The sequence below is a fragment of the Saccopteryx bilineata genome, chromosome 8 (genome assembly GCF_036850765.1).
Source record: "Saccopteryx bilineata isolate mSacBil1 chromosome 8, mSacBil1_pri_phased_curated, whole genome shotgun sequence".
Lineage (NCBI taxonomy): Eukaryota > Metazoa > Chordata > Mammalia > Chiroptera > Emballonuridae > Saccopteryx > Saccopteryx bilineata.
This window is the reverse complement of record NC_089497.1, coordinates 78,369,254-78,394,916: the sequence shown is the minus strand read 5'-3', so window position 1 is coordinate 78,394,916 and position 25,663 is coordinate 78,369,254. Positions and strand designations below refer to the sequence as shown.

The window sequence follows — 25,663 nt, the reverse complement described above, 5'->3', positions numbered from 1 at the left end:
ATTGACTGTTTTCTTATATGTGCCTTGACCGAGGGGCTACAGCAGAATAAGTGACCCCTTGCACAAGCCAGCAAACGTGGGTTCAAGCCAGCGACTTGGGCTTCAAGCCAGCAACCCCGCACTCAAGCCAGATGAGCCCACACTCAGGCTGGCAACCTCAAGGCTTTGAACCTGGGTCCTCTGCGTCCCAGTCCGATGTGCACTGCTCCACCACTTGGTCAGGCTTATGTTAGTAGGTTTTAATAGCACTATATTGTCTCTCAGAAATTTATAAAAGAACCACAAAATTCTGGAACAAGGATCATTTGCTTTTCAACCTAACAACTCATTAACATACTGTTAAACATATTCCTAAAATACAAGTTTTTATAAAGAAATTCTAATCATCCAATCTAACAATTCTAGTATAAAAATTAAGCCGCCCTCCTTCTTTGAAAAATAATACAATGTACTAAAAAATGTCTCTTAAGCCATACTTCATAAATGACTATTGGTCAATTAAAAGAATGGAAAAGAGAGTCTAGTAATTTTCTCTAATAGCATTTTCAAATTTGTTCAAAATAAGCAACCCCAGGGATTCCATCTCCCATTAATCATACTTGACTCCAAGCATACTCTAATTATGCATCCAATCCCTCAAAATTGATGTATTATAAATTATCCTAATGAGTCCTGGTTATGTCACTTTGAAGTAATCAAATTATTGTGTGAATATGTTTTGTCTTCTCACTTTTATTGTTTATATTTCTATATTCTCTGCATCCTAAACAGTTCAGAGTTCAGTGCACAGTCAGGAAAATGTCACTGATAAACTCAACTATTTCTTAATTCAAGAAATGATATCTGCCTGACCACGTGGTGGCGCAGTGGATAGAGCGTCCGACTGGGATGCGGAAGGACCCAGGTTCGAGACCCCGAGCTTCGCCAGCTTGAGCGCGGGCTCATCTGGCTTGAGCAAAGAGCTCACCAGCTTGGACCCAAGGCCCCTGGCTCCAGCAGGGGGTTACTCGGTCTGCTTGAAGGCCCACGGTCAAGGCACATGTGAGAAAGCAATCAATGAACAACTAAGAAGTCGCAACGCGCAACGAGAAACTGATGATTGATGCTTCTCATCTCTCTCCGTTCCTGTCTGTCCCTGTCTATCTCTGCCTCTGTTAAAAAAAAAAAAAAAAAAAAAAGAAATGATATCAATTTTGAGGAAAGCCACAAAAACATGTTAACAAAAGGCATAAGTGAGATTTATAGAAATACTGCCTGGTGGCATCTTTATAACATTTCATTATAAAAATTTGTAAACAGAGAAATTTAAAGAACTGTACAGAGAATATTAACACAGCTACCACTAAGACTTTAAAATTAACATTTCTGGCCTGACCTGTGGTGGCGCAGTGGATAAAGCGTCAACCTGGAATGCTGAGGTCGCCGGTTCAAAACCCTGGGCTTGCCTGGTCAAGGCACATATGGGAGTTGATGCTTCCTGCTCCTCCCTCCCCCTTCTCTCTCTCTCTCTCTCTCTCTCTCTCTCTCTCCCTCCCTCCGCTCTAAAAATTAATAAAACTAAAAAAAAAAAATTAACATTTCTTTGAATTTGTTTTGCCACATCTACTAATCTGTCTTAATTTGTGAAGCATTTCAAAAGAAGTTGCAGACCGCAGTATAATTTCCCCGTATCTTCTTCAGCCTGCCTATCATTAACTAGTCTTTAATATGGATTTTCTTTTAAAGAAAAATTTACACAAAATACAGTGGATATATATATATTCTAGATATAACATTTAGTGATTTGAACATGTGTATATGCTCAAGTAACTGAATTCCCTAATACAGAATACAGGATATTACCAACGCCTTACAAAGTTCCCACATGCTCTTCCCACGTAATCCCTGTCCCCAATACCCACGGCATACATTTCTAAGCCAGGACAACCACATTTTTCCTAACTTAAGTAAGTCCTGCTTCCTCCAACCCATCTTTTCAACAGAATAAATCTGCTGGTTTTTGTTTTTAGGACTTCACATAAATGAAATCACACATTAATGTCCTGTTTTATGTATGGCTGCGTTCATTCAGTATGATGTTTCAATGTTGCTGCAGGCATCAATACATTTCTTCCTTTCCATTGCTCAGTAATATTCTGTTGCACAAATACAGCACAGTTTATCTATCTTCACGTTGACAGACACTGAACTGTTTCCAGGTTAGGGGTTAGCCCCATATTTGCAGAGGTTATATATAATATTTGGTACCTCACCTCCAGGTTCTGGGATTTCCTCCCTCTACCTCCTGCTGACCCCATTACTCTGCAGCTGCCGTGTAGATCTAAACTGTCTCTAATTTCTCAACTCAGTAAGACTGCAAACAAACCAACAGGAGGAGCCTGCCCTCAGGTAAAACTGTCAAGACAAGGCAACTCACTCAAGGCCAGTCCAGTTTCTACTAGTCTCTGTTTGTACTACAGTGTCTTCATGCTGTTTTCATTCCTTGTCCAGAAATTGTGGTCATGGTTTGTGGAAGGATTTGTCTGATAGGAGCCAATATTCCATTGTGGTTGTGTGTGTGTATAAATGAGAGGAGGGGACATAGTGAGACAGACTTCCTCATGCACCCTGACAGAGATCTATCTGGCAAGCCCCACACACACACACTGGGGCTGACGCTTGAATCAACTGAGCGATCTTCAGCACCTGAGGCAGATGCTCAGATCAACCAAGCTATCCTCAACACCCAGGCTAACTCAAACCAATCAAGCCACTGACTGCGGGAGGTGAAGAGGGAGAGAAAGGGGAGAGGGAGGAGGATAAAAGCAGATGGTCGCTTCTGTTGTGTGCCCTGACTGGGGAGGAACCTTGGGACATCCATCTGCCAGGCTGATACTCTATCCACTGAGCCAACTGTTCAGGGCCAAAACTCCATTTTTTACAATTCTACCTCCATATTATTCTTCTGAACACACTTGCCAAGGGCTGTAATTGACAAACCTATTTCTGTTTTTTCTAAGCTTGATTAAGCCAATCCCTTTAATCAAAAGAGCCTAACTACACCAGAAAAAAGAGGCCTCTGGGAGCTGAAAGCCGTAAAAAGGGATCCTGTGCATCTATCTCTATATGAACCAACACAGCCAAGTTCCTCCCACGGTGTCTGGGCAGAACACACCCAAAGAAGCAAAGATTCTGAGAACTAAAGATATAAATCACTGTTCAGGCCCCACACTGATCCTAAATGGTGCATATGCGGAACAGACCCCAAGCTGCTTAGCAAAGGTTGAAAAGTGAACCAACATTGGAACCACTGCCCACACCATAGTGAGACAGAACTTGTAGTCTGAACTTAAACATGCAGATCAACCTCCTGCTTTAATCAGAAGAAAAGAAAAATCATCATTCTTCCAAGAGGATACAATAAAAAAAAGCACTCAATACACTAAGAATCAAGAAAATCTGAACAATTCTAGGGGGAAAAAAAAGGCAACAGATGCCAATATTGATATGATCCAGACATGAGAATTATCAAACAGCTACTTTGTTCCATCCTTCATAGGGTAAAAGTATACACTTGAAATAAAAGTATAAAAAGAAACAAATGGAAATGTTGCAACTGAAAAATGTGTGTGTGCAGGGGGGCAGGGTGGGCAGGGGAGTGACAAGACAGACAAGGGAGAGCAAACAATGAATAATTGATTTTTTTCTGAATAAGAGAATGCAAATAGATAAGGGAAACAACTTTAATTTTAATTAAAATTTTCCCTGAGAGTTTGCACCTTTAGTTCTTAACAGTAAAGGAAAACACTGAAAGTCTAACTAAAATGCTTTAATCCTATTATTCTATCTCCTCCAGAGTCCCATCAAGCTCTCATGATTAACTTTTGAAGATTATTCAGACTCCATATAATTTGTATGACAGAATTTTTTTAAATGCTGGACTGCAAATGAGGAGATCTGGTTCAAGTCCTGGTTCTGAAACTGACAAAGTTAATGTTATGGCATCATTTATCTAAGCCTCCCCAAAATGAAGGCCTACACAATGAGTACTGAGAACTCAGCTATGTAATGCAGTCCCATGATCTAACTTTATAAACCCTCTGCGGGTCATTCTAGTTTCCCCAGATCTTACATTAGCCAAGTTTTCACTATGCTAATTATTTGTTTCTGACAAATAAGCAGAATATATAGGTCAGGCAGCTGAGACTGGCAAGGCCTAGAACAACAGTGTCGACAGATATCCAATGCCAGCCATAATGCATACCACATAATTTTAAACTTTCTGTAGACATGAAAAGATTTTAAAGTTAAAAAGAAATAAATGGCAACTGATTTTAATAATTTATTTACCCTAATACATCAAAATATTATTTCTTATAATCGGTATTTTGAAATTGTGATTTTACTTTTTAAAAATTATCTTCAGCTTACAGCATGCACAACTCAACAATAACTAGTCATATTTCAAGTGCTCAACAGCTACATACAACTTGTGGCTACTGCACTCTACAGCACAAGTCTGGACGGAGGTGGAGGTGATGCAATGGCAAACAAGGACTAACAGGGCTCCATGAGTAATCCTCCATATAGAAAAATACACATGCAAAGACACATGCACCTCTGTGTTGGGGGTGGTAATGAGAACTGCCTTGTTATATGGCAGGGAGAGAGAGTACAAAGTCTGTTTTTGAAATAAATATCCGTCTTTACTATGGGTAGCACCCAAAAGAAAAAAAGCTAGATGCTTATGTATCGTTTCAAAATAAATACATTAACAAGTATTTATTTTTATGAAAGCCATTGTCAAAAAAACTCCAAGGTCAACTCAGAAGGCTCCTTTGGCCAAGACAATGTAAACATCCCTCAGAATAAGAATAAAAAGTACAATGCAACAAATATATCTAATATTTAAATCCACAAGCTCACAGTAACACCTTAAAAAGTCCTCATTCGCCTGACTAGGCGGTTGCACAGTGGATAGAGCGTCGGACTGCGATGCAGAGGACCCAAGTTTGAAACCCCAAGGTCCTCGGCTTGAACACGGGCTCACCAGCCTGAGTGAAGGGTCGCTGGTTTGAGCGTGGAATCATAGACATGACCCCATGGTTGCTGGCTTGAGTCCAAAGGTCAGTGGCTTAAGCCAGTGGGTCACTTGCTCAGACGAAGCCCTCTCACCCCAGTCAAGGCATGTACTAGAAAGCAATCAATGAACAAGCAATCAACGAATTAAGATATTGCAACGAAGAATTGATGCTTCTCATCTCTCTCATTTCCTGTCTGTCCCCATCTGTCCCTCTCTCTGTCAAACAAACAAACAAAAAAGTCCTCATTGGTCTATCTTTCCAGAATTCTAAAAATCAACAATACTTTGAAAATTGTAGAAAAAAATGAATCAAATACTTAGTATGCCTTTCCTAAGCCAACTAACTGTGCTATGGAATAATGAGTATCTACAGCCCTGGCCAGTTGGCTCAGTGGTAGAGCACCGGCCTGGCGTGCAGAAGTCCCGGGTTGGATTCCCGGCCAGGGCACACAGGAGAAGTGCCCATTTGCTTCTCCACCCCTCCCCCTCTCCTTCCTCTCTGTCTCTCTCTTCCCCTCCCGCAGCCGAGGCTCCATTGGAGCAAAGATGGCCCCGGCGCTAGGGATGGGATGGCTCATTGGCCTCTGCCCCAGGTGCTAGAGTGGCTCTGGTCACAACAGAGCAACGCCCCGGAGGGGCAGAGCATCACCCCCTGGTGGGCAGAGCGTTGCCCCTGGTGGGCATGCCGGGTGGATCCCGGTCGGGCACATGCAGGAGTCTGTCTGACTGTCTCTCCCCGTTTCCAGCTTCAGAAAAATACAAAAAAAAAAAAAAAAAAGGTGGAATCATGAGTATCTGATGAGGAAGTTTCTCTGTGTAGAAATATCACAGATAATAAAGACTTGATACAATTAGGATGCCAACATTCATGGAAATAATCAAGGCAATGATCAGCAATGGGACCTAATATAACAAACAGAGGCAACCAAATATTATGTGCTTCCAGGGAATTGCTTAGCGACACCCATGAAATATTCTGCTGCCCTAACCCACCCCTACTAATAAAGCAAAATAACCTGAATTAGATTAAGCTTTTATATATAACTACCAATTTACTGAAATACAAAATGGAGGGGCATTTTCCTACAGAAATGCAATTAATGAAATAGAGAATGAGGAACTCTTACAGGGTTTTTCTTAAAAGGGAAAAAATTAGTAAATAAAGAGTTAAAAGCATTAGTGATACATTTCAACCAAATGTAATTTGTGGGTTTTGCTATAATTTTGTAAAAACATTATGTATGAGCAGATGGGGAAAACAAACTAAAAGGCTATATGGTGATATTAAAAAAATTAGTATCATCACGTCACACCCATTAGGATGCCTATTATCTAAAACAAAAGCCCACAGGAAATAGCAAGTATTGGACAGAACGTAGAGAAATCAGAACATTTTTGCACTATTGTTGGGAATATAAAATGGTGCCACCACTGTGGAACACAATTGGAGATTCCTTAAAAAAATAACCAGGGCCCTGGCCAGTTGGCTCAGTGGTAGAGCGTCGGCCTGGCGTGCAGGAGTCCTGGGTTCAATTCCCGCCAGGGCACACAGGAGAAGTGCCCATCTGCTTCTCCACCCCTCCCCCTCTCCTTCCTCTCTGTCTCTCTCTTCCCCTCCCACAGCAAAGGCTCCATTGGAGCAAAGTTGGCCCGGACGCTGAGGATGGGTCTGTGGCCTCTGCCCCAGGCACTAGAATGGCTCTGGTTGCAACAGAGCGACACTCCAAATGGGCAAAGCATTGCCCATCCCGGTTGGGTGCATGCGGGAGTCTGTCTGACTGCCTCGCGTTTCCAACTTCAGAATTAAAAAAAAAAAAAAAGAATAAAATATAAAAAGTAACCAGAATACCATATAAACCAACAATCTCACACCTGGGTATATAGCCAAAAGAATTGAAAGTAGGATCTCATTCCCGGCCAGGGCACATAGGAGAAGCGCCCATTTGCTTCTCCACCCCTCCGCCGCGCTTTCCTCTCTGTCTCTCTCTTCCCCTCCGGCAGCCAAGGCTCCATTGGAGCAAAGATGGCCCGGGCGCTGGGCATGGCTCTGTGGCCTCTGCCTCAGGCGCTAGAGTGGCTCTGGTCGCAATATGGCGACGCCCAGGATGGGCAGAGCATCGCCCCCTGGGGGGCAGAGCACCGCCCCTGGTGGGCGTGCCGGGTGGATCCCGGTCGGGCTCATGCGGGAGTCTGTCTGACTGTCTCTCCCTGTTTCCAGCTTCAGAAAATAAATAAATAAATAAATAAATAAATAAATAAATAAATAAATAAATAAATAAATAAATAAAAATAAAAAAAAAAAGAAAGTAGGATCTCAAAGAGACAAAGTCACACCCATGTTCGTCGCAGCATTATTCACTATAGTCAAAGATGCAAGCAACCTAAATGTCCACTGACAATGAATAGAAAAAATATGATACACACATACAATGAAATATTATTCCATATAAAAGAGAGAAATCCTGACATATGCTATAGCATGTATAAACCTAGAGGACATTATGCTAATTTAAATAAGGCAGTCACAAAAGAAAAATACTCTATGATTACCACAGTAGTCAAACTCATGGAAACAAAAAGTAAACTGGTTCTTGCTAATGGCTGGGGAAAAAGGAGAAATGGGAGTTGTGGTTCAACAGGTACAGTTTCAATTTTGCATGATGAAAAAGTTCAAGAGATCTTTTGCATAACGTGAATAAAGTTAACACTATATATGTATACTAGCTGCACACTTAAAATTTTTTAAATAAATTTTGTTTTATTACAATTTTTAAAGTATATTTAAATTTCTTTTCAAATAAAAAATTGCCAGTTTTTAGTGTGATAATGGTATTGTGGTAAATATTCTTAAATAGTCCATATTTTTTAATAAATACATACTAAAATATTGATAAATGAAATAATGTGATAAAGTGTTGGCTTCAAACTAATCAGGCATGTGGAGTGGTAAGCGGTCACAAGATGGTTAAATGAAACAAAGCTGGTGACTACTTCAGCTGGGTGAGAGTTTATTGTGCTATTCTCTCTAGCGTGTGTTTGAAATTTTTCAAAATAAAAAATTGAAATAATACACACCTGTTGGCCAATGGGTTCTATTAATGCAATAAGATAATTAAAGAATAGAATATAACACATTTTATAGGGGCCCTGTCCAGGTGATTTAGTGGATACAGCACTGTCCCAGCACACCAAGGTCACAGGCTCAATCCCTGGTTATGGCACACACAAGCAGCAACCAGTGAGGGTACAACTAAACGGAACTAAGTGGAAAAACGAGTTGATGTTTCTCTCCTTCCCTCCTTCTCTCTAAAATCAATGGAAAAAAAATTTTTAATTAAGAGAAAATCATTTATATAGGAAAGTAGCTGTAAATCATGATGATTCAAAGTATAATGAGAGCTAAAATAACTTGTACTTAAGGCAAGTGAACAGTGAGACAAAAATAAATGTTATCATCACATCAAGAACAAAGTTGAGGGTGTATGTGGGGGGGGGGGGTAGAGTCAACTGTTCCCACAAAGCTTTTCTTTATGGTATGTTCAGGGAGAGATGAAATCATAGTACAGGCATAACCCTGAACACTGGAACATTCCTCAAGTCCATAGAAAAACCACCATTCTGGGCCAGTATGTATCAATTTACAAGCATTGCATACAAATGTGTAGAAATGGTTTTTATGTACTTCGTCTTTAATATACACACATATATAGAACACTAACATAAATAAATTTCTGTGATCATGACTTAAAAACAAGTTTCAGCAAAATTGGCAAATGTGAGATGATCGAATTTAAAATACAGTCAATGAGCTGTTCCAAAAACAAAACAACATACAGCCTATGTGAGCAGCACAAGTTAAAACCTCACTTGAGCCTGACCTGTGGTGGCGCAGTGGCTAAAGCATCGACCTGGAACGCTGAGGTCGCCGGTTCAAGACCCTGGAATTACCTGGTCAAGGCACATATGGGAGTTGATGCTTCCTGCTCCTCCCCTTTTCTCTCTCTCCCTCTCCCTCTCTCTCTCCCCTCCTTCTCTCCTCTCTAAAATAAATAAAGTCTAAAAAAACCAAAAACAAAATAAACAAAAAACCTCACTTGAGAACAGGCATTCAGATGAGATAGCCAGTTGCAGAGGCACCCATAGCTCAGACACCAAGAGCCTGTTCTTAAACAAATTCTCAGGGGACTATGTCACAAATTGTTAAGACTCCAATAACCTAGTAAACTAACAGGTTTCAAATGTGAACTTCAAACAAAATCAAGGGCAGACACTCCAAATGCCAAAGATGATTTACCATGGAGCTGCCTGTTGCTTACAATAGAAACTATAGAGCTCCGGAGGAAACTGCAGATCTAATGACAGCTAATCATAGTTAATGAGTCACATAACCAGCCTAAAGAACCCAGCCAGTGTTTCAGAAATTACTGAAGAACATGTAATCCTTTGAATTAGACAAAAACAGAAAAAAATTCCTTAAAAAAAAGAAAAAAGAAAAAAATTCCTAAAAAAAAAGAAAAAAGAAAAAAATTCCTGTTTTCCCCAACATTCCCCATCAACTGCTAAGGGAGGGCAGGGGAGGGCAGGGGAGGATATGGTAAAGAGAAGTCATTCCCCCCCCCCATAAGAATTCACAAAATAGTTTAGACAAAGGAAATGCTCTTCCTATCAACATACTGACAAATCCATCTTTAAAATGGATCACTCTTAGGAATATTTTCACAGATAACTTATCTCACCCTTTTATCCTGGTTCTAATTAACTTTTAGTTTTATTTTATATTAATGCATCTGTCATTTCCCACAAAATTCTATAAACCTTAATCCCTGATTTAAGTGTTTAAAGTAAAAATCTGATTAAGTAAAAATAATTTAAATTTTTGATGATGCACTATTTGAAATATATATTAATTAATTTTTTTAAGTAAACTTTAATTCTCCTGCTATTTATTGATCCCCAAATACACAGTACCAATATTTAGGTAAGGAATTACTTTATGTAAGAGAGAATCATTCTGAATTCTAATTAACAGTGATGGCAGCACTTGGCCTACAGCTAGAAATGAACTTTGGAAATTTAGTCCAATTCTATCACTGAATTTTATAAGAGTACTTGCCAAGATCATCCAAGACACATGTAAGAAAGAAAGCAAATACCAACTCCTACAGAGTCCAGTGATGTTTCTGCTATTATCACACAGCTGACAGATTTTTATTCCACAGAGAAAGGCTTCTATAAATGACACTTTTTAGATAAAAATGGTTCTCCTGAAAATTATTTACTAGCTAAAAACAGGCAACTATTAATATTGTTATAAATATACAAAAACAGACTACTATGATAAAGTGGACAAAAACAGAAGCTATTACTGCTGCTATAAGTTTAACATGAAAATTCTATTCACAAAATATAGTCTACTTGTTAAAATACAGGGTTATCATTACACAATAATACTTTCCATCCCGATGACCTTAACAAAGAGGTTATAAATCTATAGAAAATAAAAAGCTTCAAAACAAGGATCTGCCTTTTTAATTTTTTATACTAAATAATCAAAAAATACTTTAAGTACCTTAAATTACACATTAAAAAAAACACTTCTTTAGTTTGGGAACACATGTATATTTTGTGAGAGTGTGAGAAACTTTCAAAATGTTTAATAGATTCCTAAAAAATAAGTGAATACTAAAAAGCAATTAGAACACTCAGCATTCAGAGTGGGAAGATTCTTACCATTGGCAGTGCATTGATGTGGGGTGTACAACTGAGTATCTGGTACCGCCAATCACAAGCTGCTGTTGCTGACGCTAAGAGAAAGGAAAGTAGAATGTTCAGTGTACCCTAAACAAATTCCGTTTAAAAGACTCCTCCTGCCAAATGCTGTATGTACAAAATACTCTTCACTTATGTCTTTAAGGTCTCCACCTGTGACTATATTTCTCCCCTAAGCAATTATTAATATACACAAGAAAAGCAATTTCTGAGTACATAACATGCAGCAGGCATTGAATCTTTAAAACATTCCTTAAAAATTGGCACAATGAACAAAATGAGACTCAAGAGGTAAGTTTGCTCAAACTGACCCAGATTCAACTCAATTTATGCAAATATTCCTGTAAAAGGGTCCAGTATAGTATGTTAGTAATCTACGACAAGGAGCCTTGAAGAACGGTATTAAACTTACAGTCTTTATATTCTATTTAATAAAGAGAAATACACGCTTGGATTTGAAACCATCTCAACGAAACTGTATTGAACTTTAATCTTTTAAGAGTTTACATTGTACAGAGTTTACCCAGTCTTCTAAATTGCTAGGTCACAGCACATTATTTTCCATAAACCTTTAGGTAAATATACAAGTGGTTTTCCACACACCCTGCCAGAACGGTGACTCCCACAGGAGACACTGAGCAGTGCAAGTTCCACCATGTACTGGGGCAGAGCAGTTTTCTTAAGCACACAAGCTGATGCCACAGAAAGGAATATAAGAGCTTTACCTCAGTCACCTAACAAGTAAATTAAGTAAGGATATACTAAAAAGATAACTAAGCAAATACACTGAATAACTCAAAATATTTAATTCCTTGAAGTTTGGACCTCTCAGATTTATCTTTAATTGACTGGAACTCTCACTGGTGCTGACTGCCAACTCCACAGCCATATAAAACTTTAGTGCTACTATATAACTTAAATTATAAGAAAATCTAGAAATTAAAATCACATTTATTAAAAATGTCACACACTTAACTGAAATTACAGGTGGTTACATAGACATATAATATCCCATTCACCTTTGGTGTTCCAAGAGGAGGAATGAGTCCCAGTGCTTTTTGGTACAAAACACTTGTTGAGCTAGTTGGTAGATCCTTTCCACCACCCACTGAAGAATGTTCTACAGATATCATGACTGAGTCCCAACAAAAATTATATACATTACTGCTAGGTTCTGTTTACCTCAGGGCTGTTTGTTATGAACATCAATTATTTTACTAGAAAATTTTCATGTTTTGAGCTGTAATTTTGAGCCACATAGGGCAATTTGTTATCCAAAAATCTGCAGAGCACCCTTATCAGAAAAAAGTTGGGGCATATATTCATTCTACTTATTTATAAATAGTTCATATGTGCTACTGAATTATGTACACTGTATAATACAAAAAACCAAATTTTTTTAGAAAGATTATTTACAGTGCTATTATATTGTTTAAAACATTCTAGTTTCTTACCTTCTAAATGTCCTTTAATCATGGTTTTGCATCATTAACTAATATCTCAAAGCACAACTTACTCTTAGAGCACGGCTCATCGATACCAACAGTGAAGGCAGCTTGCTTGATAATCTCAGTTTTTAAAATGATGAGATTATGGCAGAGGAAAAGCTCATTCTAGTAGCTGGAGGGGCTCTACCATTTTCTTGTTACTATTGGTTTTTTTAGATTTAATTTACTGATTTTGTTTTTTTAGAGAGAGGAGAGAAAGAAGGGGTATGGGGAGTATCAACTCAAGTTGCTTCTTGTATGTGCCCTGACCAGGCAAGCCCAGGGTTTTGAACCGGCCACCTCAGCATTCCCTATGTTATACATAACTGATACCAAAGCCAACAACAGGGGTATATATTTGAACACTTACATTAAACATAAGTAAGTTTTTAATTTAAAATGAACATAAACAGACCAATAAAGCACTGAGCTCCAACAGGACAGATACTTGTTTTCACTACTGGATGTGTACAACACAAACACCCACCTCTGGGAAATACCGAATCAGGTCACCCCAGTGGTCAGTCTTTTTCCTCCTCTCCTGGTACTCCACCCTTCCTTTTCTGTGGGTCAGTGAGTCTTTCTCTCACCACACTCAAGTATGTCTCAAATCTCAGTTTCTCTCTTTTCTCTTTCCTTGTTTTCTTCACTCACTCATTTAACTTTTCCTGCTAGACTATAGTCTTTTTGTGGGGGTGGGGGTGTGTGCCAGAGACAGAAACAGGAAGGGACAGACAGACAGGAAAGGAGAGAGATGAGAAGCATCAATTCTTCATTGCAGCCTCTTTGTTGTTCAAATTGCTTTTTCACATATGTGCCTTAATCGGGAAGGGGGGAGGGGAAGGGGGCCTACATTAGAGTTTGTGACCCCTTGCTCAAGCCAGCAACCTTTGGGCTAAAAGCCAGTGACCGTGGGGTTTCGAACCTGAGTCTTCTGCGTCCCAGGCCGATGCTCTATCCAACTGCGCCACTGCCTGATCAGGCTAGATTACAGTCTTTAAGGCAGCGGTTATCAACCTGTGGGTCGCAACCCCGGCAGGGGTCGAATGACCAAAACACAGGGGTCTCCCAAAGCCATCGGAAAACCCCTGTGTTTTGGTCGTTTGACCCCCGCCGGGGTCGCGACCCACGGGTTGAGAACCACTGCTTTAAGGGAAAAATCACAATAGTGATTTGATGAACATCTTTTTTCCTTTCTTTTTTTAAGCAAGAGAGAGAGACAGATAGGAAGGTAGAGATGAGAAGTATCAACTCGTAGTTGTAGCACTTTAGTTGTTCACTGATTGCTTCTGAAACGTGCCTTGACTGAGAGAGGGGGGCTCCAGCTGAGTCAGTGACCCCTTGCTCAAGCCAGAGACCATGGGGTCATGTCTATGATTCCACGCTCAAGCTGGTAACCTCACACTCAAGTAGGTGACCTCAGGGTTTCAAACCTGGGTCTTCAGCCTCCCAGGTCAATGCTCTATCCACTGCCGGGTCAGGCTGTTATCAGTAACTTTTTAAATATTGGTACATTAATGATGTATAACTGTAACTAATTTCTTTTTCGCTTTCAAAAAACTGTTACTAATAGTACACCTTATAATTTATGATGCCTTAGAAATATGACAGGTATTACACTGTTTCTTCTTAACACAAAGCTGTTAGCAGCTAAACATTTATTACAGTAGTTTGGTAGAAACAAGTAGAAGGGTGATGGGAGGTGGCAGGAATAGTGTAAGGATGTAAGATATAACAGGATGAGGAAAAAAATCAAACTTAGCCTTCTCCAAATTTGCTTCAGATCACATAAACAATACCTTGGCACTTAACAAGTTAAAAGAAAAAAACCTGACATAATTCCTTGATCTTACTAGGTTTCTCACCCTTCCCAAAGACTGAATATTTGATTCAAGAGACTAAAAATCTGAATAATTAGGCTAGGATGACACAAAAATCAGTCTGCTGAACAAGACATTCCAAGAAGAAACAAAAACAGTTCTACCAGGGATGCTGGGTCTTCGGTTAACTGTGTCCCACAGAAATACCTTACCAGATTCTAACCTAACTGCAACAGAGTGGGTCCCTCCCTTAGATTTAATTGGTCTAGGGTCAAATCTGCACATTGGTGCATTTTAAAGCTCCCCCACATGATTCCAATGAGGGCACCAAAAAGCAGGATGAGAAATTTTACTAGTCAGATTCTAATTATTAATCTGATGAGGAGGTCCCAAAGAATCATTTCTTTCAAATAAAGAATAGCAAAGTGAGTGGTTCTCAGAACTAGAGTGAGAGACACACTATATCAAGTAAATTAAACATTTTATTAATTTAATTTTAAGATTAACAACTCAACTCAAACCCTTTTCCTAAAAAGGAATTAGAAAAGGAACAATAATAATGAGAACACCTCAGACAGAAAGAGACCCAGTAAGACCACAAACAAGGGAGTTACCATAGTAAGAGAACAGAAGGAGCACAGCTGGCACCTGCATTTACATAGAGACACATAAAGACAAAGTGAGACTGGCTTCATGTAATAGAATTGTAAGCAAGTAGGTAGGAATTATAGAAAGATATTTTTTCTGCTCTTAAAAAAACTGTTACACAAATCAATAGAAATGTTCCAACAAAACCCAGATATCACATTCAATTAGGTCGGCAAAGTCATCAGTCAACAGAGCCAAATATCAACAGTACAATGATTGAAATTTCTTTTGAGAGCCAAATTTTTTAAACTTAAACTATATAGGTAGGTACATTCCTTACTGAGGTAGTGCCCACATGTGGTATTTTGTGGAAGAGCCACACTCAAGGAGCCAAAGAGCCGCAGGTGTCTCGCGAGCCGCGGTTTGCCCACCAGGGATAGGAAGTCATCATAGGTGAAGATAAGGGGTGTGTATGACCAGTAGTCGCTGCCATCATTGTCACGGCCATAAACATGCAGGTTCTCATTGAATTCGGGCAAACGGTAAAGAAACAGCAGAGCCAAAAAATGGTGGGCCATTTCTTTATTCTAGCCTCACAACCCACTGGCAAGTAAACAAAAGCGGGAAAACACTTCCCTTTCAAAGGCCCCCACCAGTCTCAGCCACCTCTGGTTCTCCATCGGCCAACATGGCTTCTTACTCTGAAAAACTGCTTCTCTCTCTTTCCCTTCTATCTTGGCTTCTTTCTCTTCTCCTTTTTCTTCCTTCTAAAAAACTACCTGAGCTCACGAACACCCCCTCCTCCAGCATACATTAGCATAACAATGGCCCTTCCCAAGCAGGAAGGTAATTTAGCAATTTCAGACCAGCGCTGCTGTTTTTAACAATAAAAGCAAGCAAACTCAAAAAGTACAGATTTTACAAACTCATTTGCCCACAAGGTGGTACGTGCCCTGCCAATTCCTTCCAATGTGGCATTCCAGTGTGCTGTCATCAGAGCACCTTCGTACAAATCAGAATCAAGCAGGATAAACTAGAAAAAACAGAGAAGCCCTATTACAGCACAGAAGATTCAGATCCTGAACTGCAGAGCCACAAAGCTTAGATTTCGCTCCCAACCAGGACCTAAAACTAAGGTTACTTAACCTCTCCATACCTCAGTTCTTTCCTCTGTAAAATAGTCGAGTTGAATAACAATATTTATAAAGTGCTCAATAGTGCCCAGCATATGATTCAAATGCAATCATTTAAAAATAATACATAGATATGAAAGGAGCCCTCCCATCTGAGAGGACACAGCCCCACATGGGGAACTCTGTGTGGTGAGAGCATGCCCAGCATGTCAGCACCACTTCCCTCTGGCTGTGTACTTCTGTGCAAGACACAAACTGCCCATTCACATCCTGCTCTGCTGTGTCCCATGACTACACTGTCTAGTTTTGTTGTCTTTTGTGAGTTAATATGATAGCATAACTACTCAAAGAAAAGGTTAATCATTGATACTACCTTCAAATCATATTTGGAGTGTGCCTGAACATTGTAGCTGCCTTGGCTAGTGTGACCACGCTGAGTAAAAATGAACATACCTAACCAGCGTAACAATACAGTGACAATAGATACATGTGGCCTCTCGCTTAAGCAGAGAGCCAATCACACTTGAAAACCTAAGTCTTCAACTTTCACTTTGTAACAGAAAGGGATAAGCTTTTAAATTATTTCTTTTAACTAAAAAATGCCAGCAAATGATTAATAAAATAAAAATTGTCATTAAAATACTTTGGACACAAAGAAAAACTATATTTACATTAAACAAGGCCTGACCTGTGGTGGCGCAGTGGATAAAGCGTCGACCTGGAATGCTGAGGTCGCCGGTTCGAAACCCTGGGCTTGCCTGGTCAAGGCACATATGGGAGTTGATGCTTCCAGCTCCTCCCCCTTCTTTCTCTCTGACTCTCTCTTCTCTTTCTATCTCTCTCTCTCCTCTCTAAAAATGAATAAATAAAATAAAAATGAAAAAAATAGTTTAAAAAAATTAAATAAACTAGGTGTTGGATCCAAATTTTTAATTCATTTTTTTTAATTAAGTGACAAGCAGGGAGGCAGAGACAGACTTCCACATGCGCCCTGACAGGGATCCACCTGGCGTGTCTCCAACCCTGAGATGCTCTGCCCACCTGGGACTGCTGCTCTGTTGCTCAGCAGCCAGTTATTTCATCACCTGAGGCGAGGCCATGGAGCCATGCTCAGCACCCAGGGCCAGCTTGATTGAACCACTCAAGCTGTGGCTATGGGAGGGGAAGGGGCGGAGAAGCAGATGGTCACTTCTCTGTGCCCTGACTGGGACTTGAACCCAGGACTTACACATGCTGGGCTGATGCTCTACTGCTGAGCCAACCTGCCAGGGCCTGGGTCCCAAATTTTTAAATGTTATATTTCTATCTACTACTGAAAGAGTTAAAAGAAGTAACTCTTGTGTGTCCTTACTAAGAGAATGTCTATACAGGTTTTCACATGAAAAAACTAAAAACCTATTGTTTTGACTTTGTATTTTTTAAATTGATACATATGCTTTACCTTCAGTAAGTTAAAACAAATGGCTCGTTAAACTACCACAGTTAAAGTGGCTCTCAGAAATACTACATTCTTTTTAAAAAACAGGGATAGCCTATCTTCTAACATAATTCATTCTAAGTATACAATAAAATAAATGACATATTCATAATTGTAAAAATTGCCAAATTCTCACCTGATGTTGGTTTGCCAAATTGAATTGTTTTCAATTTGACTGTTGCACCAATTTAAAAGCAAACATTTAAACCAGGAAATACATGCTGTCTGTCTGACTGATTCACTCAGAACATACAAACAAAGGGGATAAAGGCTCATGCATCCCACACCCCCACACCCCTATCCCATTTCAGGGGTCATGGAAAAAAAGAAGACGACCCTTCTTAAATGGTTATTTACTTCAATACAAAACACTGCTCCTCTCCCTGCCCATCGCCCAACTACAATAAGCACTCACTGAAACTAGGTGGGTACGAATGCTCCTTCTTACTTACTCTCCAGTCATCGCTATACCAAGATGTCCGAGCTGTCAAGCTATGGCCAGAAAATATTTTGCAGGTCACATGGTCTCTGTCAAAGGTACTCAACTCTGCTATTAAAGTGCAAAGCAGCCAGCGACAATATTTAAATAAACGAGTATTACTGTTTCCAGTAAAACTTTATTCAGAAACACAAAAAAAGCAACAGAGGATACTGTGTTGGCCATAAAGTAATTCAGACCACACAAACTTCCACAGATCCAGGATGAAGCATTTAGGTTAAATGAGGTAAAGACTGTTTTTGTTTGTTTCTTAAAGTAACAGGAAAAAAAAGTGACAGATCAAGGCTTCTCTCTCCTAAAACTATAGACCGTATTTTTTTGCTCCATAAGACACACCTAGGGTTTTACAGAGGAAAATAAGAAAAAAAAATATTCTGAATCAAATGGTGTGTTAAAAAATTTAATAAAATATACCACAATATTTCAACAATGTAAACTCAACAGCAGTATTAACAACCATTAGCACTGTTATTAACAAATGAGAAGAGACTTTAATGCTCAAATACTCTTCTTTCTAGTTGTCCAGGAACCCACAGCAGCTAATAAAAATGAACACTCGTTCCATAAGATGCATGGGCATTTTCCCCTCCATTCACACGGGGGGGGGGGGGGGAGTGCGTCTTACAGAGCGAAAAATATGGTAATCATCCTATGGGAAGAAAGTTTTCTAAGGCATTTGAGCATACCATGTGGCACTATACATAATAATGAAGTTCGATCAAAAAAGAGTATTAAAACTTCAATATTCTCTGCCATCTTCAGACATTTAAAAAACAGTGGAAGTAAGAAGGAAAGAACAAAGGATTTCGGCTCTTTCTGTTTGAAAACTCAGCTCTTTCACATTACATCCATGAAACCATGAGCAGCCCCACAGACTCGTGCCCGGTACAAGGAGCCTATTAATTACATAATGCTCCACTCTGCAGAGATGGTGTATTAGACAACTTGACAACAGGGATACAGTTTGGCTATTTTATTTTTTTTAACTACGATTTAAAAATAAGAGAGTACCAATCCTATTAAATCCCTAAATATATTTTCTCACAGAGGACTAATAAATATCAGCTAATTACAACTGCTATATAGCTTAAAAGGGCACAAAAGAGCCTAACCAGGCAATGGCGCAGTGCATAGAGCATCAGATTGGGATGCAGAGGCTCAAAACCTCAAGATTGTCGGCTCAAAACCTCAAGATTGTCGGCTTGAGCATGGGCTCACAGACATGACCCCATGGTCACTAGCCTGAAGCTCAAGGTCACTGCCTTGAGCAAGGGGTCACTCACTCTGCTGTAGCCCTCCCCTCCCATCAAGGCACAGAAGAGAAAGCAATCAATGAACAACTAAGGTGCTGCAAGGAAGAATTGATGTTTCTTATCTCTCTCCTTTCCTGTCTGTCTGTCCCTATCTGTCCCTCTCTCTCTCTCTGTCTCTGTCAAAAATAAAGGGAGGGGGGCCTGGCTGGTTGGTGCAGTGGTAGAGCGTCAGCCTGGCGTGCAGGAGTCCCGGGTTTGATTCCCGGCCAGGGCACACAGGAGAAGCGCCCATCTGCTTCTCCACCCCTCCCCCTCTCCTTCCTCTCTGTCTCTCTCTTCCCCTCCCGCAGGCAAGGCTCCATTGGAGCAAGGTTGGCCCAGGCGCTGAGGATGGCTCTGTGGCCTCTGCCTCAGGCGCTAGAGTGGCTCTGGATGCAACAGAGCAACGCCCCAGAGGGGCAGAGCATCGCCCCCTGATGGGCGTGCCGGGTGGATCCCGGTCCAGCGCATGTGGGAGTCTGCCTCCCTGTTTCCAACTTCAGAAAAATACAAAAACAAAAAACAAAAATAAATAAATAAAAATAAAGGGGGGCACAAAACAGTTAAGAATGTATATATAGTGTTGAGAGAGAAAAAACTTTAGGTTCTAAGCAAGAAGCTGTTAATGACTTTCCATGATATTATAAAAACAGTTATGGGAAGTATTTTAAAAACCAACAAACAAACAACAACAACAAAGCCACAGAAATAACAGAGTGGTCCTGGAAATGGATCCTCTTGACCAGAGTAAACAGAGGCAACAAATTAAAATGTTACCCATAAATTTTGCCAATACTATCCAATGTTCACCCAGTAGTAAGTGAAAGAAATGAGTTATTACATGTATTTTAAACTAAGAGAAACTGAGCTTATATTTTAGCTTTCTGATATAATTAATATCAGATACCAAAAACCCCTTCTATAATGTAAACTAAAGTCTGACCGCAAAAGATGTCTTCACATTTTCTAACAATCCTAAATCATGATATAATTTACAGATAAATCTGGGAATGAACAAGTGAACTGTGTATTTGTAATTAGTTTTTGTTTGTTTGTTTGTTTTTGGGGGTATTATTATTTTTTTTTTTTTGTATTTTTCTGAAGTTGGAAACGGGGAGGCAGACAGACTTCCACATGCGCCCGACCGGGATCCACCCGGCATGCCCACCAGGGGGCGATGCTCTGCTCATTTGGGGCGTTGCTCTGCCACAACCAAAGCCATTCTAGCGCCTGAGGCAGAGGCCAAGGAGCCATCCTCAGCACCTGGGCCAACTTTGCTCCAATGGAGCCTTGGCTGCGGGAGGGAAAGAGAGAGACAGAGAGGAAGGAGAGGGGGAGGGGTGGAGAAGCAGATGGGCACTTCTCCTGTGTGCCCTGGCCAGGAATTGAACCCGGGACTCCTGCAGCCAGGCCGACACTCTACCACTGAGCCAACCGGCCAGGGCCAATGTAATTAGTTTTTTAAACCAATCCATAAATCTATAGACTAAATTATATTTAAGACAAACTGTTAATGTTCTTATCTTTTTCAAGTTCTCTAATATCAAAGCAACCAAAGATTCCATTAACAACCAAGGACCTGCCTACTATAAATGAACTCTCTCCATTAGCAATGCATTAGTTACTAAAAAAAAAAAAAAAAAAAAAAAAACAAGAAAAAAATCAAAAATAGCACACCAAGAAGAAAGTCCAATTCTTCTTCAGGAGGCCAGGAAGTAATGTAATTTAAAACCCATGTTTATCTGAAAGCCAAGTTATATAGTAGGGTTTTCCTTTCTTTTTTTACCTGATTGTAAGTAAGATTTATCCTGCATCAGACAACAGAACTGTGGGGAGAAAGGACAGAAGAGAGGGAAAAAAAGGAAGAAAAGTATATTAACCTCTCTACTAAATATTGTTACTATTAAGTTAGCCCTTTACCAACAATTGAACAAAATTTACTAAAACAGATCAGTGAATAAAGACCCATGCCCTCCCAGAATTTAAATGCCAGCAGAATTTAGAATTATGGAGCACACAGATAGTGACATGCGCTATGAAAAAAAAAAAAAAAGCTGAGAAGGGGTAGGGGACTCAAAAGTTTGGGGGAGGAGGGAGGAGTTCTTGTCTCCAGGCTGCAGTAAGTAGAATGATCAGAACTAGTTTGTATTTCAACTGAGAGCTGGCAAGATATCAGGTAGCTATCGTACATTCTATGTTCTCTGCAGGCAATCATGCAAGAAAATGGACTTTATCTTGTTGTCACCTTAGTGTTGGAAACTATACCTAGAACATCCACATTCACAAAATAGGTTGTTTATGTTTCAATTACACCAATTTCTTCCGAAACTATCCATTTTTGCTTATCCTATATCTCCTGTATATTATAAAGCTGTAATTCCTAGGAGAGGTATTAGCCATTAATTATGAATGACAGGAGTATTTAAATGTTTAGCACTGTAATATTATGGAGGTCATCAGAAAAGTTATCCAATGTAAACCAGAACATATGCTAAATTAGAGAAACTTTCATAATTGTCACCCAGACCCTGTGCAGTCATATTATTTTTCATACAAGCATTCTTACAAAATTAACATCAAAAAAGCTTCAAACTTTTTCAAGACACATAATACTGAAAAACAAAAACAATGCCAATGAAATGAAATGTCTGGTCACTTAAATCCTACTAGAGTTTAGAAGACAGACACGTCTAAATATCCAGCAAATGCTTACATTGGTCCTAGTACTACGTACATTTATTTAACTACCATTACTACCATAAATACCTAGTTAGGTGAAAATAATGAAACACAAATGTAGATACAGATCAACACTTCTTCAAACATGCTTAAGAACCTCTGGTCGTGTCTGGTTTTTCCCACTGTGTTCAATACTCTCTAGTAGAGCAAACAAAGAGGAAGAAAATGAAAATGGTTTGTGCAAACACACAAAGCTGGAACTGTGAACACTGGCTTAAACTTTTTTCAATACCTTCGATTGTAAACTGGAAAGAAGTAAGAGTATCTTTAAAACTTGTAATTTATATCATCATTAAAATATATATAATCCCGGATCCCAACGAGCACTAAATGAGATTAATGGAGGGCAAATCTCTGAAGGTAAGGGAGTAGCAACAAAATCTTACCTCTTCCTTATAAGAGGAAAAATAACCCAGAAAATATCTTTCCCATAAAGAGGATGAAAATCTGTTGTGACTGCTCACTGGCCAATCAAGCTCAAGTCCAGGCTAATCAAATAGATGAAAAGTACTTTGATGAGGTAGACTCAATGAAGAGGAACTCACAAACTCTAAGAAGGCCACACCCAGAACCTGTTTACTCAGGTTATAGGACAAGAAGGCTATCAGGGTAGTTAGTATCAGGACAGACAGGTCAGCAAAACACGCAATCCAGGACTCTGCACACCCTCCTCCCCCGACCACACGTGATTACTCAAGGTACCAGGGGCAAGAACTAACAGAAGGGTATGGAGTCTAACCTGGCTGAGAAACCCCGAGCTGCACAGAGGAACTAATATCCTCTTATAATAGTCTCCTCGGCATAGCTCCCAGGGTACCCAATCCATCAAGGACATGCTCTCAATTTGTCTGATAATTTTAAAATAGTGGTCTACTGACCTTGAAGCCAACTGCAATCATCTCCCTGTAGGGGTTCAAATCAGGCCTGTCCAACAGGGTGCCACTTCGGCATGCAGAGTATTTTCAGCTAAAGGCCATCAAGAACCCAGTGCTTGTAAGAAAGTTTTACCTCTCCCTTAAAGAATTTAAATTAGGGGCCTTACCCATATCTGCATGGCAGGGCAAACCACTACTTACTGAACATCCGCTCCTCTGACCACCTTGCAATGACCTCCTCCCCCTCAAGCCCTCAGGGGCCTCCCTCACTCCTTACCCATCTGAGGAGCACCACCGTTCACGTAGGTCCTGGTACCTTCTGACCGCCCAGAGTACGATCGTGCAAAAATTTGTATTTTAAAAATATGTAAGGCAACATTAAATAAAAAAGCAATGTATGTTCTTCTTGTTTCGATAAATTGGTTATCCAAAAAACATGATTTTAAGTCAATAAAAGTGTAACGACAGTGGTAGAGCGTCGGCCTGGCGTGCATAAGTCCCGGGTTCGATTCCCGGCCAGGGCACACAGGAGACGCGCCCATCTGCTTCTCCATCCCTCCCCCTCTCCTTCCTCTCTGTCTCTCTCTTCCCCTCCCGCATCGAGGTTCCATTGGAGCAAGGATGGCCCGGGCGCTGGGGATGGCTCCTTGTCTTCTGCCCCAGGCGCTAGAGTGGCTCTGGTCACAGCGGAGGGGCAGAGCATCGCCCCCTGGTGGGCAGAGTGTTGCCCTTGGTGGGCATGCCGGGTGGATCCCGGTCGGGCACATGCGGGAATCTGTCTGACTGTCTCTCCCCGTTTCCAGCTTCAAAAAATACAAAAAAAAAAAAAAAAAAGTGCAACGAACTAATTTCACTTTTTGAAATTAGTGAAATTCACTCCCGGGGGTCAACAAGCATGAAAAAAACTCACGACGCAGAGTTAATTCAGAATATTAACTTCATTTTAACTTTCTGTCTTTGAACATCTCATATGTGGGGGTTCTGACTCTATTATGTATGTGGGGTTCCCATACATATGTATGTAATGAAATGTGGGTATTTTCTCGTTAACCTGTCTCAGGTAGCTTTAATTATTAGACCATCTGAAAGAACTTGGGAGGGTACAGAAAAGTTTTTTCCTCTCCCATATTCCCCCAGAGATGTCTCCAAAGCATTTTAAACTTACTATGTGTAAATCTAATTCATCTGCCACCCCAAACTTGTTCCTCTTCCAATATCCCTACCTTTGTGTATCGCTCCAACCTCCCACTCACCCAAGCTAAAAATAATGGCTCATTGTCCTCCTTCATCTCCTACAGCTAATCAATCTTGAAACACTATTACATTCTATGTCTAGGGTATTACCTCACAAGTATGTTTTTAGTCCTCCAAACCCCCATACTCTCATGACTTTGGACATGCTGTATCCTCTAATTAAATTACAGGTCCTCTAAATCCTACCTAAGCTCTACCACCACTGCAGATACTCGCTTTACATGCCTATTACCTTTCAATAAAAGGTCTGCGTACCTTGAAGGATTCCTTATTCAGCCTTATAATACTAGATTGCCTAGAACAAAGCATGGAAAACATTTTAAAGTATATCCCTCTCACCAGAAAAAGCTAATGGTTAAAATAAAGACCTTATCCACACAGGTATTATAAAAATCAATGACAAAATTGTTAGGTTGCTTTTTACTCTCTCATAAAATAAAATTTGGGAAGAACAAAGACAAATGCAAACTGCATCTGATGCAAACCATATCTGAAATTCAGAATATTATAAGTATAATTTTTTGTTCAAAATGCTAAGAAAAAGAACTATGACCAATTTTTAACAACCACACTTATCTCTGAAATACTGTACATATTATCACAACTACTATCACATCTTGGTAAAACACTTTAAGACCATTTTAATGCAGTACTACTCTGTTACAAATGCAGGTGCCAATTTAAAATAGAACAGTTGCTTCTAAAAGGCAGTTCCTTAATTTCGCTCTTTCAGGCTGTGTGGTTTGACTTTGATCCCACTGATTACCTTAGGCCAGAATAGAGGAACTGGGAAAGAAAGCAGAGAACTGCAGCAAAGGAAGTGTGAACAGCCAGGACTTGCTGAGAAAGAGTTGAGAGATGTTTTTATTTTTGGTGCTTTCCTTCACTGTTCTACAGACAAACATTGCACATATCAGACAGCTTACAATGAGCAGGGACTCCTTTTGTCATCAGTTTCTGACCCCAAGATCCTGGAAAGGCAAATTTGTTCTATTGGCATTTTATCACTAGAGGGAATCAAACCTGAAAGAATACAGATGCCTCCTACACACTTACTAACGAGCTGTGTATGCATTTTCAAATCTTCTAGGTTTACTGGTAGCTACTATGAAATTATATCCCTATCTCATTCCTCCTATCACTTTTATTTCTTGCTTTCCCTTCTCCTAATACTGTGAATATTTTATGTCCTATTCTCCTCTAACCACACCAGACTCCCTGCTCTTTTCCACATGCACTTAATAATACTATGCCAGGCCATTTCTTCTGTATTACAAAATACAACTGCCAGAAAAAAAATGCCTGGTTCTTTACAATTCTTCAATTATATTCTTGCAGTCACTTACTAATATTGCATGGCCTTCCATTCACCTTCATCATTCTTCACCAGAAACTACAAAGAACTAGAACTATTACAAGAATACTGTGACTCTACCACTTACTAAGCATGAGACATTAGGCTAGTTATTCTAAACCTGTTTCCTCATCTGTAAAGGATTTTAACTCACTCTTAACTACTGTACCCACAGAGGGATGTTGTTATGAGAACTAAAAAGGATAACACCTGTCAAACAGGTGATAGTACCTGAGATAGTAAGAAGTAATTGATGGTAGACACAGTTACTTTACTACATTTTGTGTATGATGGGACACACTGAGTTGTCCCTT

General features: G+C 39.9%; 1 protein-coding gene across 5 annotated transcripts in view; it reads right to left on the bottom strand.

Moving 5' to 3' along the window:
- TBL1XR1 (TBL1X/Y related 1) overlaps window positions 1-25,663 on the bottom strand; it is a 184,937-nt gene that overhangs the window by 77,662 nt on the left and 81,612 nt on the right. For 3 of the 5 annotated variants that reach the window (XM_066241863.1, XM_066241862.1, XM_066241867.1), the window contains one exon: window positions 10,793-10,866. The exons of 1 other annotated variant lie outside the window; for it this stretch is intronic. The gene's annotated coding sequence lies outside the window, so the exon portion shown is untranslated. Of the gene's footprint in view, window positions 1-10,792; window positions 10,867-16,547; window positions 16,653-25,663 lie in introns of those variants that run through there. One more of the 5 variants, XM_066241865.1, reaches the window with a different exon arrangement.